Below are 12,588 nucleotides of genomic sequence, written 5' to 3'. Positions count from 1 at the left end.
TTGTCCCCGTCAAAGCATTTCTACCGTTGCTCCAAAAAAAATTAAGAGATTGAAACTTGTCAGAGGCCCTAGTGAACCTAAAGTTCACTGTATAATATTAGCTTCAGATTACAAGTTGATAGGTCAGATACTAAACGTATTTCTGACCTTCTTCAGGCAATTGGAAGATTATATCACATTTCCTCATTCACTAATATGAAGCCAATATTATACAGCGAAAACCATTTCCTTATTCTGAGCAAAAAATACGAAGGTCAGAAATGGGAGTTCCTTATTTGGTTCAAGGTTAAGTTGGATAAAATCATGGTCAAAGCAGATGTAAACAATGAAGCCATCAAACTGCAGGAAACACATTCAGTGTGATTTTGTGTGTATTTTAAACAAAATCATTTTGTAAAATATGGGATGATGTTTGAAGTAGTGAAGGAATTGACATAGGACTTCAAATTTCTTAAGGATTGAGAATTAGTTCACCTTCTCGGAGCGCATCCCACAAAAGCCACTCCAAGAGATTTTCCCTATTAAATCCTCAGCTACTTCAAGAGAGTTTTCCAAAGAAAATTCCACCAAATAAACCAAGAGAATCCCATAAAAAGATTCCAAAGAAGCACACAGAGAACCCCATTAATTGAAAGATAGACCACAATTAAAACACTTGGCAAGCAGAATCACCTTTGAAGGCCGCATGTATGCTCATTGTCCCTTGAATTTATTTTGTGCTATCTATGGGCTATGTCTTGTCAGCTTCAATCAGAATTCCAGGATCAGCAGGATCAATAGCAGTGGATCTACCATAGAGAATAAAACCACAGATTGCATGAACAAATAAACACAAGATAGAAACGAATGATTAATAAATAGTGCTGAAATTATTGCAGAAGTAATCAACTACTGTATTTAAGCCTGTCATGCTTACCAAGAAGGAATACACATCAAGGGCCACTTATTCATATATGTCGGCCCTTCCAAGAAAGGGAGCAAAAATGTAACACATAGCACGAAAAATACTGTTTTGGCCGCAAAGTTTTGGCCACCACACAAACTGTACATCAAGGAAAACTAGAATAAAAAAAAGAGGTCAAAAAAATTATCTCACAAGTTCATAAACAAACAGATCAACCAATACGCTTCTGGTATCCCCATTGAAAACTTATGTGGTAGGTAAGATGATGGCATTAACTTCCTTTCTAACAAGGAAAATTAGGCTAAACACAAGATGTAACAGAATTTATAGACACCCAAATGTGTGCCCCCGTAGGAAACATGTTCTCTCTCATAATACCACCAACAAAAGTTGAACACTTTCATTTGCTCTCCCTGATATTCTTCATACAAATCAATTATCCAGAAATTTGTATCGCGTAAAAGAATGTGCATAGGTCTTATTAAACCCATGCAAAAAATAGTACAGATGGGCCCGCAAAAAATAGGCAAATAAGAAAAAAAAATGTATTTCCCTGAATAAAAAATTCCACAAAAGACAGACCAATTTACGCTGCATACAAATGGAAACCAACGATATTTCAGACAAATAAAAATTTGCATCTCTTTGGACAGGAAAATAATAAACGGCTATGCTAATTTTGAGAGTTTCCCAATAACAATCTCACTACAAGTACCAAAATACGAGCCGAAATAAAACTCATATTTCAATTTCTATTCGCTGAAAGGATGAAGGATACTTACCAAAAACAAAAAAGGGTGAAGAAGGCCCGCAGTATATACGCTACCAGAAATGTGTGAGCAGGAAGCTCCCATGATGCCTAGCCATGTCAAAATCCAGTCTAAACTTGTCAATAAAGAGGATTTCATCCAGTGAACAATCCCAAGAATATTTTTCCTTAACTGAACCCACACTTGCTTTCTATGTAATCCGATCATGGGGGACCAAAGCTCCTGATGGGTTTATATTCAAAATCCAAATGAAGATGACCCACTGAGTACCGTCTTTAGTTCTAGGGTTAGAGCAGTTTGATCACTGATCCATGAGCCGTGGAAAATGGACATGGAGAACGAGGAATGAATGCCAGAGATTTTGGTGTTGTTCTCACTGTTGATTCCTTGAGACATTATCATATTTGATGAAAGGTATTGCTCCACTTGATTGAAGTACTCCAGTGGGGAATCAGGGAAGCTTTTACTGTTACTCACATATCGGTTCAATTTCGATTCCCCACTGGACTACTTCAATCAGGGAAGCTTTTACTTATTCCAACTAAATTTTAGTAAAATACAAATAAGGACTGAAGAATGGTGAATGTAGATGGTCTACCATACAAAAAGCAAACACACTTACACAAGGCCTTGAAAAAACATTTGTTGGGTCTAAATTACCTCCATATTCCATGTACACGTACCCATTTCCGCCCCATAATTTTGGTCCTTTTTTTAAATACCACTTTTAACTTTTAAGTCAAATCAAAGTTACTTTTTACCAAAGTTGTTCCGCATTCCAACCTTTCAAAGTGTTCAAACCCACTTGTGAAACATAATTTTTGACAACCACAAAGATTTCGGCTTTGACTTTACTAAGTGCACGTGTATTTTGGGACATCTTAATTATGGGCTAAGGGAGAATATACATATCGGAGGCCTATAGAGAGCGGAGAAAGCCAGCCAGCCAGGGTACGAGCACTCTATTCGAGCAAGTGCCTCTTCCGAAGAGCCTTCACAGTGTGCTTGATGGCATTCAGAGCAATTTCTTCATCTTGAGAGTTGAAAAAATCCATTCTTGTCAATGTAAATGGGTATTGTTATAGGAATTGAGGCAATATATTGCTTACATGTTGATTGAATCGAGGTGGGTTTGATCGATATCTTGGTCACATCTCCTCGACTTCGATCGTTAGGTTCTGTTGAAGCTCATTGTCCCATTGAATAACTCCAAAATATCTCGCGAATTGCCTCAGCTTCTCAATCTCCTTATCTGATCCACCTCCCAAAATCACCCCCACAACCATGGAACTCATCGTGCCGAAAAGCCTGGAGGCTGACCTCTAAATATGGTTTACAATACTACGATGATGTGGGGTGTCATTGGTTCATGACGTATCATTCATTATAGAATTATGCTAAGTTGATATTATCATTCGTCGTTGCTTTTGCTGTCACTTATCTTTTATTATCGTAAGTGGAACTTAATCGGAGAAATTAAGCTTCCAATCATACTCAGCAACAAAAGGAATGCCGCCTTCTGTTCCAGCCAATTTAAACTCATGGTGTTTGGTAGGATTAGTTTTTCCAATGGTTGCTAGTCATTACATGACAAGTTGGTTGCCGAATCACCAATATTTAGTGTTTGTTTCGCTAATAGATGGAACTGGAGTGATGAATGTCTTACGGTATCTAATGACAATGGTTATCCCCAAGATGGGGATCTTAATTGAAAGATTAGTGTCCCCTTGCAAAATGTCCAACAGCACCAGGCATAAGGGTTAATCTTAGGTGTGGCACAAATTAGCTATGAGCTTTTATCTTTCGATCGGTTGTGTCATGCATGACTTCCGTAGTTTAGTACTATTTTTTTTTTTAAACCTTGTCGATCAAAGTAATTTTTTTGGATGGCAGACTCTTGTTTAAGAGGAAAGTTTCTTCACGCAGAATTGTGGGGACGTTCAAAGGAGGAATAGATTCGGTTTAATTTAGGTCAACTGTCTTTATCTTTGCAATTGTTCTTTTTTTCCTCTATTGCGATTAAGTTTGCGTCAAGTGTTTTTTTCATTTATATCTTCTTGGAAGTGGAAGATAATGCGACACATAAATCTCCCAATTATCCTTGGAGCGACACAAGGAGTTTCACCTACTCTACTAGTGACTAGACATGTATAGTCACCGGTAGAGTAGGTGGAACTCCTTGTGTCGCTCCAAGGATAATTGGGAGAGATTTGTGTCACATTATCTTCCACTTTCGAAAAGATATACAGGAAAAAAAATTTGACACGAACTTAATCGCAATACAGGAAAAAAAAACTGCAAAGATAAAGACAGTAGACTTAAATTAAACCAAATCCATTCCTCCTTTGAACGTCCCCACAATTCTGTGTGAAGAAACTTTCCTCTTAAATAAGAGTTTGCCATCCAAAAAAATTACCTTGATTGACAAGGTTTAAAAAAAAAATTAAAGTACTAAACTATGGAAGTCATGTACAGCACAACCAAAAACATAAAAGCTTATAGCTAATTAGTGCCACACCTAAGAGCAACCATCAACTCTCATGCTTGGAGGTGTTGGTCATTTTGCAAGGTGGACACTAATCTTTCAATTGACATCCCCATCTCAGAGATAACCATTGTCAGTAGATACCCTAAGACATTCATCACTTCTGTCATAGCTATTAGCAAAACAGACACTAAATATTGGTGATTCAGTGACCAGCTCGTCATATAATGACTAACAACCATCAGAAAAGCTAATCCTACCAAAAACCATGAGTTTAAATTGGCTGGAATAGCAAGCGGCATTCTTTTTGTTGCTGCAAGTATGATCGGAAGCTTAATTTCTCTGATTAAGTTCCACTTACGAGAAGTGATCGATAATAAAAAGATCAACGACAACAAAAACGAAGATGAATGATAATATCAACTTAGCATAGTATCTATCATGATTGATACGTCGTGAACCAATGACACCCCACGTAATTAAAGTGTAATAAACCATTTCTAGAGGGTAGCCTCCAGGCTTTGCGGCACAATGAGTTCCATGGTGCCATGACTCGCCAAATCTAACTGAAGCACTAATAATAGACGCTGCAACCTACTCAAAAATCAAAGTTACAAGTTAATTTAAGTCAATAATAAAGACAGTTGCCAACAAAAGATAATTGCATATGTCCCTAATACCGGAGTTGTTTTGGAAAAAGCAACTAATTCAAAGGTACGGAAAAAAGGTTTTATTATATCGATCAGTGTTTAAACTTTATGTGAAAGTGTTTTATGTAACAAATATATAGTCCCCTTTGCATGAGATTGCAGTTAAACTGCATATCTTCTTACGATTTGGGCAATCCAAATTTAAGATTAGGTCAAAATCAATGCAAGCCTCATTTGTGGACTTTTGCACCTTCCATTTGGCTAGAGCCGCCGGCAAAGGAAATAGTTGCTCTCTCGCTATAAAAGGAGAGCTTTGTATTTTGTAGGCTAGGAATTAATGCAGAGATACATAGACTATAGTGGGTTGTGAGAAAAAACTCTCACGTAAAGCTTGTCCCAATGAATATTGCTCTGATTCCTTCATGGACGTACCAGATTTTAGGGAATCACGTAAAAATCAATTTGTGTGTGTTTGGTTTTGATCCTTTGGGCACAACACCCCCCTCTCACAGTGCAGCCACTCTAGTGTAAGAGGAGGAGAATCTATGCCCATTACATGAAGTCCTCCAACTTAACATATACCAAGTTACCAACTGAACATTTCATAGTCTATCGCTTGAAAATAGTTTTCAAAGAATACACGGGGTGTTTGGCAACCGCATTTTGACTTTTCATTTTCCTCTTTTTAACTTATGGGTGTTTGAGAACTACCTTCCAAAACACAATTTAGCAAAATGAGTTTTCCATTTTGATGTTTAGGTAAATCAGATCATGGCAGTGTTCTTCAAGACTCCCATACAAAAAGGAGAAAATTTTCAGGTACTCTTCTATCTCAATGACCAAAACAGTGAAAACTGAAAAGGAGTGACAAAGTCGGCTAGGTAATGAGAACTAAGATGCGCATAATTTTTGAGCTAGAGACAATAATCAGTCATAAAAGAAACTGAACAAACAAAACTAACACATAAAAATGTAGACATAGTGATTTCTACGACATAAAACATATCATTTGTTGAGAGGGCCATAAAATTCAATCAAATATAAAGTAAAAAAGTTATGACATGGAAACGTACCCCGAAGAAAGATCTCTAACCAAGCCTCCACACAATCACCAAATCGCAGCTGAAAAAGATGAAAACAAAATTAGTTTATCTAGCGTTGCCCAAGAGTAATAGAAATAAAAAGGAGCTCTATTTTGGTTATTCCAAATCTTCAATATAACTGCAAAATATGTGGCCTAATTGAAAGATCAACATATTTAAGCTATGTTTGGTAGCGCTTTCACTTCCAGTTTTCTGTGTTTTTTTTTTTTTTCCAGAATTTTCAAAAACTGGACATGGAATTATGTTTGTATGTCTATTTTCATTTGCAAAAAGAGAGAATGACTTTCAAAATTTCTGAAAATTGGAGAAGTAGCAAAACTGAGCTTCCACTATTTCTAAAAACAAAAAAACAGGCTGCCCAATCTTCAGCTTCAGTGCTCAGAGCCGCTTACCTGCGCGAGACGCAAGTTCAAGTCTTGCCCAGAGCAAAACCCGACTTCCTCTCTCTCTCTCTCTCTCTCTCTCTGACTTTCTGTCTTCAAAACCCAAAAAGTTCAATTGAAATAAAGGAGGAAGTAATGGGGATTTCCAAGCAAAATCAAGAAGCAGACAAAGACCCAATCTTCGACGATGGATCGAGAGAGAGATGAAGACCCAGTCTTCAAATGCGATTCCAATGATTCAGATGAAGACCCAACGTTTGACGCTGTCGAAGAGACTCGATCTAGCTTTACAATTTCACTTTCTGTAAAAGCAATTGAAGAAGGGGGGGAACAGGGGAGCAGAAATGGACAAGTGAAATGGAGAAGAAAGAGGAAAGAAAAACACCAGAAAGAGAAGAACGGGAAGAAGGGAGGGAGAGAGAGAGAGAGGGGCATAGTATACTTTAGAGAGAGAAGAGAATCTGCAAATCCACAGGCACATGTGAGCTCCTCCACCGCATTATCTATGCACGTCCCTGTTTTTGGCATGAAAAAATGCAACAAGCTAAGGCACTGTTTGCTTCTTTCTTTCTTTTTTTAAAATAAGTTGACACAAACATGTTTTTTGTTTTTATTTTAAAAATAAAAAATAAAAATTGATTTCAACAAATAAAAAATAAGAAATAAAAAAATGGCAACGTTTCCAAACATAGTCTTAATGTTTATACTTTGTTGACGAATTGTAAAACTCTACACCCATATGAATAAAGTAGTTTCTTCCTTGTTCGAGTTCGCAAGATCTTTTTTTTAAAGCAACACGACCTCCTTCCTATAATTCAATAACTATAAAGTAAACGTACCGCCAAGAGAGATCTCCAACCAGACCTCCGCACAATCACCAAATTAATTCACCTTGGCCGTTGCAGAGACAGGAGAAATCACAAAAATGACTGTGCTTTGTGATTACCTTCTTAAAAAATAAGTACTTGTATTGAGTTTCGGAACGGGGCCTAAGAATGTAACTTTAACTGAAAAAACATATGCATTCAGGACAACCTTCTTCAAATTTCCCCATCAGCTTTCATTTTTCTCCGCGTGCTCTCCCTATCTCTGGTCTGTGCTTTGTTTAAAACTTGTGGAAGAGAAATTTTCCTCCTCTCTTGTTGGATTCCTACTGAAAGAGGAGGGAAAATAACAAAAATGAATTCTTTCCTCTTATTTTCTCTCCAACTTTCCCCACGCTTTTTTCCTTAATTATTTTCCCTTCCTATCCTTTCCTTACCAACACAAGTTCCAAACAGAGTATCGGTGCTTCCAGGGTTTTGTTTTGAGGTGTTTTTGGGGCTGAGATTTTTCGTGGATTAATCGGGTTCCGATTGTTTGAAACAGGGGTTGCGTTTTGTTTGGGGATAATTATTGGGCCACCAATAGGGTTTGCCTATAAAAAACAAAATGAAAAAACGTATGGCCTCATGGAAAAACAAACAGAACGAAACAAAAGTATATACAAGAACAAGAAAACTGCAAAGGAAAATTGGATTATAAGGACTGAGGATTTACCTTCTTCAGCAGCTTCTTCACTAGAGCGTAGTAAGGGATCCATAGCTTCAAATAAATGATCATACTTATCTTCAGCGTCAGAGAGAGAGAAAGAGATGGTGTACAAGTTGGGTTTTTTTTCTGTGTATAAGAAACAAAGCAAATGGGCTCTGTTACCCCTGTTTATAGTAATATTCGGTGGATCAAATGCTTCCAAGAAATGAAAGAGAAGTGAATTTCCCAACTGCAATTTGGAATCCAAGAGAATGGCCATGCTTGCATACGTCATCCGTTTAAGTTTGAAACTTTGCTCATACAATTCTTACACTTTCTAGGGAAACATGAAAGGTGAAATGCAATTTACCATACTGTGTGTTTATCTTCCCAACCCGAAGGATTTTTCAGTGGCCGGTGGATACCACGTGGTGTCCAGTCTGCTCCGTACATCCGGACGATCCATTGTAGTTTTTGACGGCTTGAATTTGGAGAGAGAAAAAGGAGGGAGAGAGCTTTAATTTGGGCCGTCCAAAAGTGCTCTGGACGGCCCGAATGTGCCGAGTGAGCACCACGTGCGATATACCCACCTAGCATCGAAAAATTTCTCGCCCAGTAAGTTTCTTTGTTCTCTTGGGCTTAACTTAAACTTAATTTAAATCTGAAAATTGTCCTTATTTGAATTTTTTTTGCATTTATTAGTTTTGCGCCAAACTTTTGTGGGTTATTGATTCGTCTCGACAAGAGGAATAGGAAAAGTAAAATTTTGACACTTTTTACCCATGTATTTTGAGAAATAACCATTTTTTAGAGTAAAAAAATGAAAAAAAAAATTAAATAACAACAAAAATTTCAAGTTTAAGTTAAATCCAAGTGAACGCAGTCTAAAAATGATGGTTGTCTGATCATAGATTTTGTAGGTAAGCAACTACAGTAACTATGTCTATGTAGCAAAAAAGGCAACGAAGGGAACAAAGATTTCAAAACCTGTCAAGAAGTGCTAATTGAAATCTATTAATTGGGTGAATAGGCATTCTTGCTTAAATACAAAATATTCCATCTGGACAAAAATTATACAATTTATTTAACATTTAATGAATGACTTGAATTATTTATGCAGAACTCGGAATGGACCCAATAATCTATAGGTGCGAGCTGATCTGTATGGTAGCATTTTGGCCCATGTTTTTTGCATAGCAATATTATATTACGGGTCTTAAAATATGAACGGTTCAAATCACAACAATAGACATTCGATGAGACTTATAATAAGTGGTGATAAAAAAGTAAAGTTTTATACCGACATGGATAAAATTTAATCTCATATCTAATCTGGGAAAACAACACCACAATCAACTGATCTAAAAATGGAACTAGAGTTTATTGCGAGAATTGATGTGAAGGGCCACCATTTGTCGCATTATGTGCTTGTGAGGTACTGAGGTCTACTTGATGGAGTAAAACAACTGGAGTACTGTTTGCTAGTCTAGTTTAATTTTAGCTAGGTAGTACAAACTTTTTTAATCGCACGTGCAGTCAATAATGGCTATGCAAAGTTTTAGGCCCAGTTTTCCATCAATAAAAATCACTAAAAATTAAACGGTTTTGTTTTCACTAGCAAAAAACACTAAAAATTTAACGAATTTTATCATCTTGTTTCTATTAATAAAAAATTTCACCAACTCAAAAACTTTTTCACCCATCAAAAACTTATTCGCTATCGAAAATAACTTGACTTTTTTCAATAACTTATTTACTACCGAAAATATCTAACAACTTTTTAACTACAAATATAAATCTACAAATTTTTCACTGCCAGAAACACCCCGTCGGTGCATAATTCTCTTTGCCAAAAAGCAAGGCCAGTTTTTGACATTTTGAGAGCTCATGCCGGAATTTAAAAAAATGGGATCCTTTGTGCAGTTTACAAAAGTACTATTCCCTCGGTCTCAATTTACGTATCTATTACGGTTTTGCATGTCATTTTCAATTACTTGTATCTCTAGATCTATATTGCTAAAAATATACAATATACATCTTGTTTAATAGATCTCAATTATTTATAAGACAATGATTTTAAAAACATAAAATATAATATATGTTGAGAGATATAAAAGTCATTGAAAATGACACGCAAAATCGTAGTTGACACTTAAATTGGAACGAAGGGAGTAGTATTCGACAAGTTAAATTTTAATACTACCATGCAAATCATTACAACAAATTTAAAATAATCAATTAAAGAACCCATTAAAGATTACGTACTCTTCTTCTTATTTGTAATGTATAAAAGTACTAATTATGCTAGCTAGTATGGCTAGTTTTATTCATTTGACATGCTCATTTCGGATGAGATATATAATGTTATAGACCTACTATATTTAATGAAGCTGCAAAAAATATTTCAAGGCCCCTCATTTTAGCACAGGTTTTGGGCGCTCAAGACTACCGCCTTGCTCATCTTTACTCAAGGTCGGTACTGTAAAAATTGAGAACCCCATGTTATGATATTTTTCGTCTTTATTTCTTTAGGCCTTTGCAATTATTTGCAACAAAACAATAAAAGGGGTAGTGCCGTAGTGGACACCATACTAGCTATCTAGCATCTTTCATTTTTGAATCAACCATTTGGCACTGTAAGGCCATTCGTCCACTACATTATTTGACAAAGGGACCATTTTGTACTTTTCAAATTTCTGGGGCGTAATGGCAATTCATAAGGCTATCTCTATTTCAAAGTGAACAAACGAAAAATGTCATCTTTCCTTTCTTGCATCGACCTTTTGTCATTTTAAGGTGGTTATTCGTTACTTGTGTTAGTTGGCAGCATGGAACCATTGACGGAGGATTCCTAGGAAATGGTAATAAGTTAGTGCTCCTTAGGCCCCTCACCCCACCATCACATATTGATGTCCATAGATTTCACTTTTGAGCCCCACATCAATATTTGATGGTAAAGGAGAACAATTTTGGTCACATGGCGAGGATATTTTAAAATTATGTTACTACCGTTATAAGTGCGGAGGAAATTGAAACACGTAATAGAAAAACAAGGGGTTTTTTTTTTTTTTTTTTTTTGTCTTTTGGATTACCACTAATGTTTTAGGCACAAAAGACAGTTGTGTGTTGTCCGAACGCTTCTATCACCTTATGGATTCGGGAAACATATGTCAATGTTGCTCAATTAAAGAGTGAAGATGATATTTGAATCGAAACAAGATGGTACCGAAACATGTTCATTGCCTCTAGGGGTCTACTTATGAGTTTCACATGAATAATTTGAACTGTTGATTAATTTTAAAATAATTTTTCTAGTACACCCATAAAAATTTAACTCAATTAGATATGTGTAGATCGTTGATACAATCTTCCAAGTTCCAAGTTTGAAGTTCCAAGTTCCATTTGGAGTTTAAGATCCTAATATGATACACAGTCCATGCGGCGAAAACAAGTGAAAAACCCAAGCCCACCAGTGTTGAAAGTGGGCTCAGCATAGCACCCAGAAATGGCAATCTGAACTCCATCCGGCCCACCATTTCTTGCCATTGTCAAATTGGCCACCAAGCCACCAGAAAATTGCCCCAAGCAAGGACAGTCAGCCCAAGAATCGATGGGCTTATTCTCACAACAAGCCCAATTTAAACCAACAGAGAAACCAGTTACTGGGCCACGTGTGATGCTCAATAAGTACCCACCTCCAAGACATGGGAACAACCGAACAAGAACTTCCTTGGTGCGCCAGGCCCATTAGTTTTGAAGAAGAAGGGAAAATGAAGGCCCACGACGTGTTTTTGATAATTAATACCCGCCAATGACATCTCAGTATGTCCTTGGCAGGTATTAATTATCAAAACGCGTCCTGAGCCGTCATTTTCTCGTTGAAGAAATCAAGGGAGCCCAAAATAGCTTTAACTGACCCACTTAGAGAGCATGATTAGATCCTAGGTGGGGCGTGGCATGTTATTGAGATGATTCGGAAACGACGTTCTATATAATTAATTTGTTATGTTGTTGACTAAGGTAATTCCTTTGTTTTAAGCCATTCTTCTTCGTATTTTGGAGCTATCATATTCTTCGTACGAAATTTTATCCTATTCCTCGTACAAAACATTGATTGTACTTAAAAGTTGGATAAAAAAATAACTCCCCCCCCCCCCAGTGCATCTTCTATAAATATAGATATTGCTTCCATGGCAATGCAGGCCACCATCTCAATGGACATCCTGGAATTTAGAAGTGAGAAGAAAAAAAAGAAGGATCAAGCAGTGGCAACATGAATGCTAAAGTGGTGAAGAACGTAAAGCGTAAAAAATAATGAAAACTTCATGGTACGCACGTATGAGAGTTATTATTCCAAACATCCCACAAGCTTGGTCCCAACATATCCATACCCTGCATGTGACAAGTTATACTGTTAGACTCCATCAAACAGGAACCAAGGAGATGAAACAAGCAGCAAGAAAAAGTCACCAGATCATACCATGATATAAAAAGTCACCTTGTCGACCTTTGCAATTGTACTCGAGGTACACCACGACTGCCACCAAGAGAGCTGTACACAACAGAATGTGTGTGAAAAATTACTAACTGAATTAACACCACCAGCACATAGACCAGGCTCCTAAGCAGCAGACAAAACCTGACCCTTTCTTAAGATGGCACACCCGACAGTTAAAGAATCCCAGTGACCAAGCACCCCAACAAAGGATTAGAATCAAGAACGACTCCACTGAACAACTGCCCGACAAAAGACAAGACTCCAGACTAGACCATACACCAAA

At 37.0% G+C, this 12,588-nt stretch overlaps 1 long non-coding RNA gene across 1 annotated transcript; it reads right to left on the bottom strand.

Moving 5' to 3' along the window:
- Positions 1–473: 473 nt before the first annotated feature.
- Positions 474–8,137, bottom strand: LOC131319022 (uncharacterized). Its single transcript, XR_009197868.1, has 7 exons — positions 7,835–8,137; positions 6,305–6,810; positions 5,883–5,931; positions 2,784–4,753; positions 917–1,042; positions 673–788; positions 474–536 (listed from the first exon to the last, which is right to left on the bottom strand). It is a non-coding gene; the product is annotated as an uncharacterized LOC131319022 (long non-coding RNA).
- Positions 8,138–12,588: the final 4,451 nt, after the last annotated feature.

The sequence above is a fragment of the Rhododendron vialii genome, chromosome 3a, assembly GCF_030253575.1.
Source record: "Rhododendron vialii isolate Sample 1 chromosome 3a, ASM3025357v1".
In the NCBI taxonomy this organism is placed as follows: domain Eukaryota; kingdom Viridiplantae; phylum Streptophyta; class Magnoliopsida; order Ericales; family Ericaceae; genus Rhododendron; species Rhododendron vialii.
This window is presented reverse-complemented; position numbering and strand designations above follow the sequence as displayed.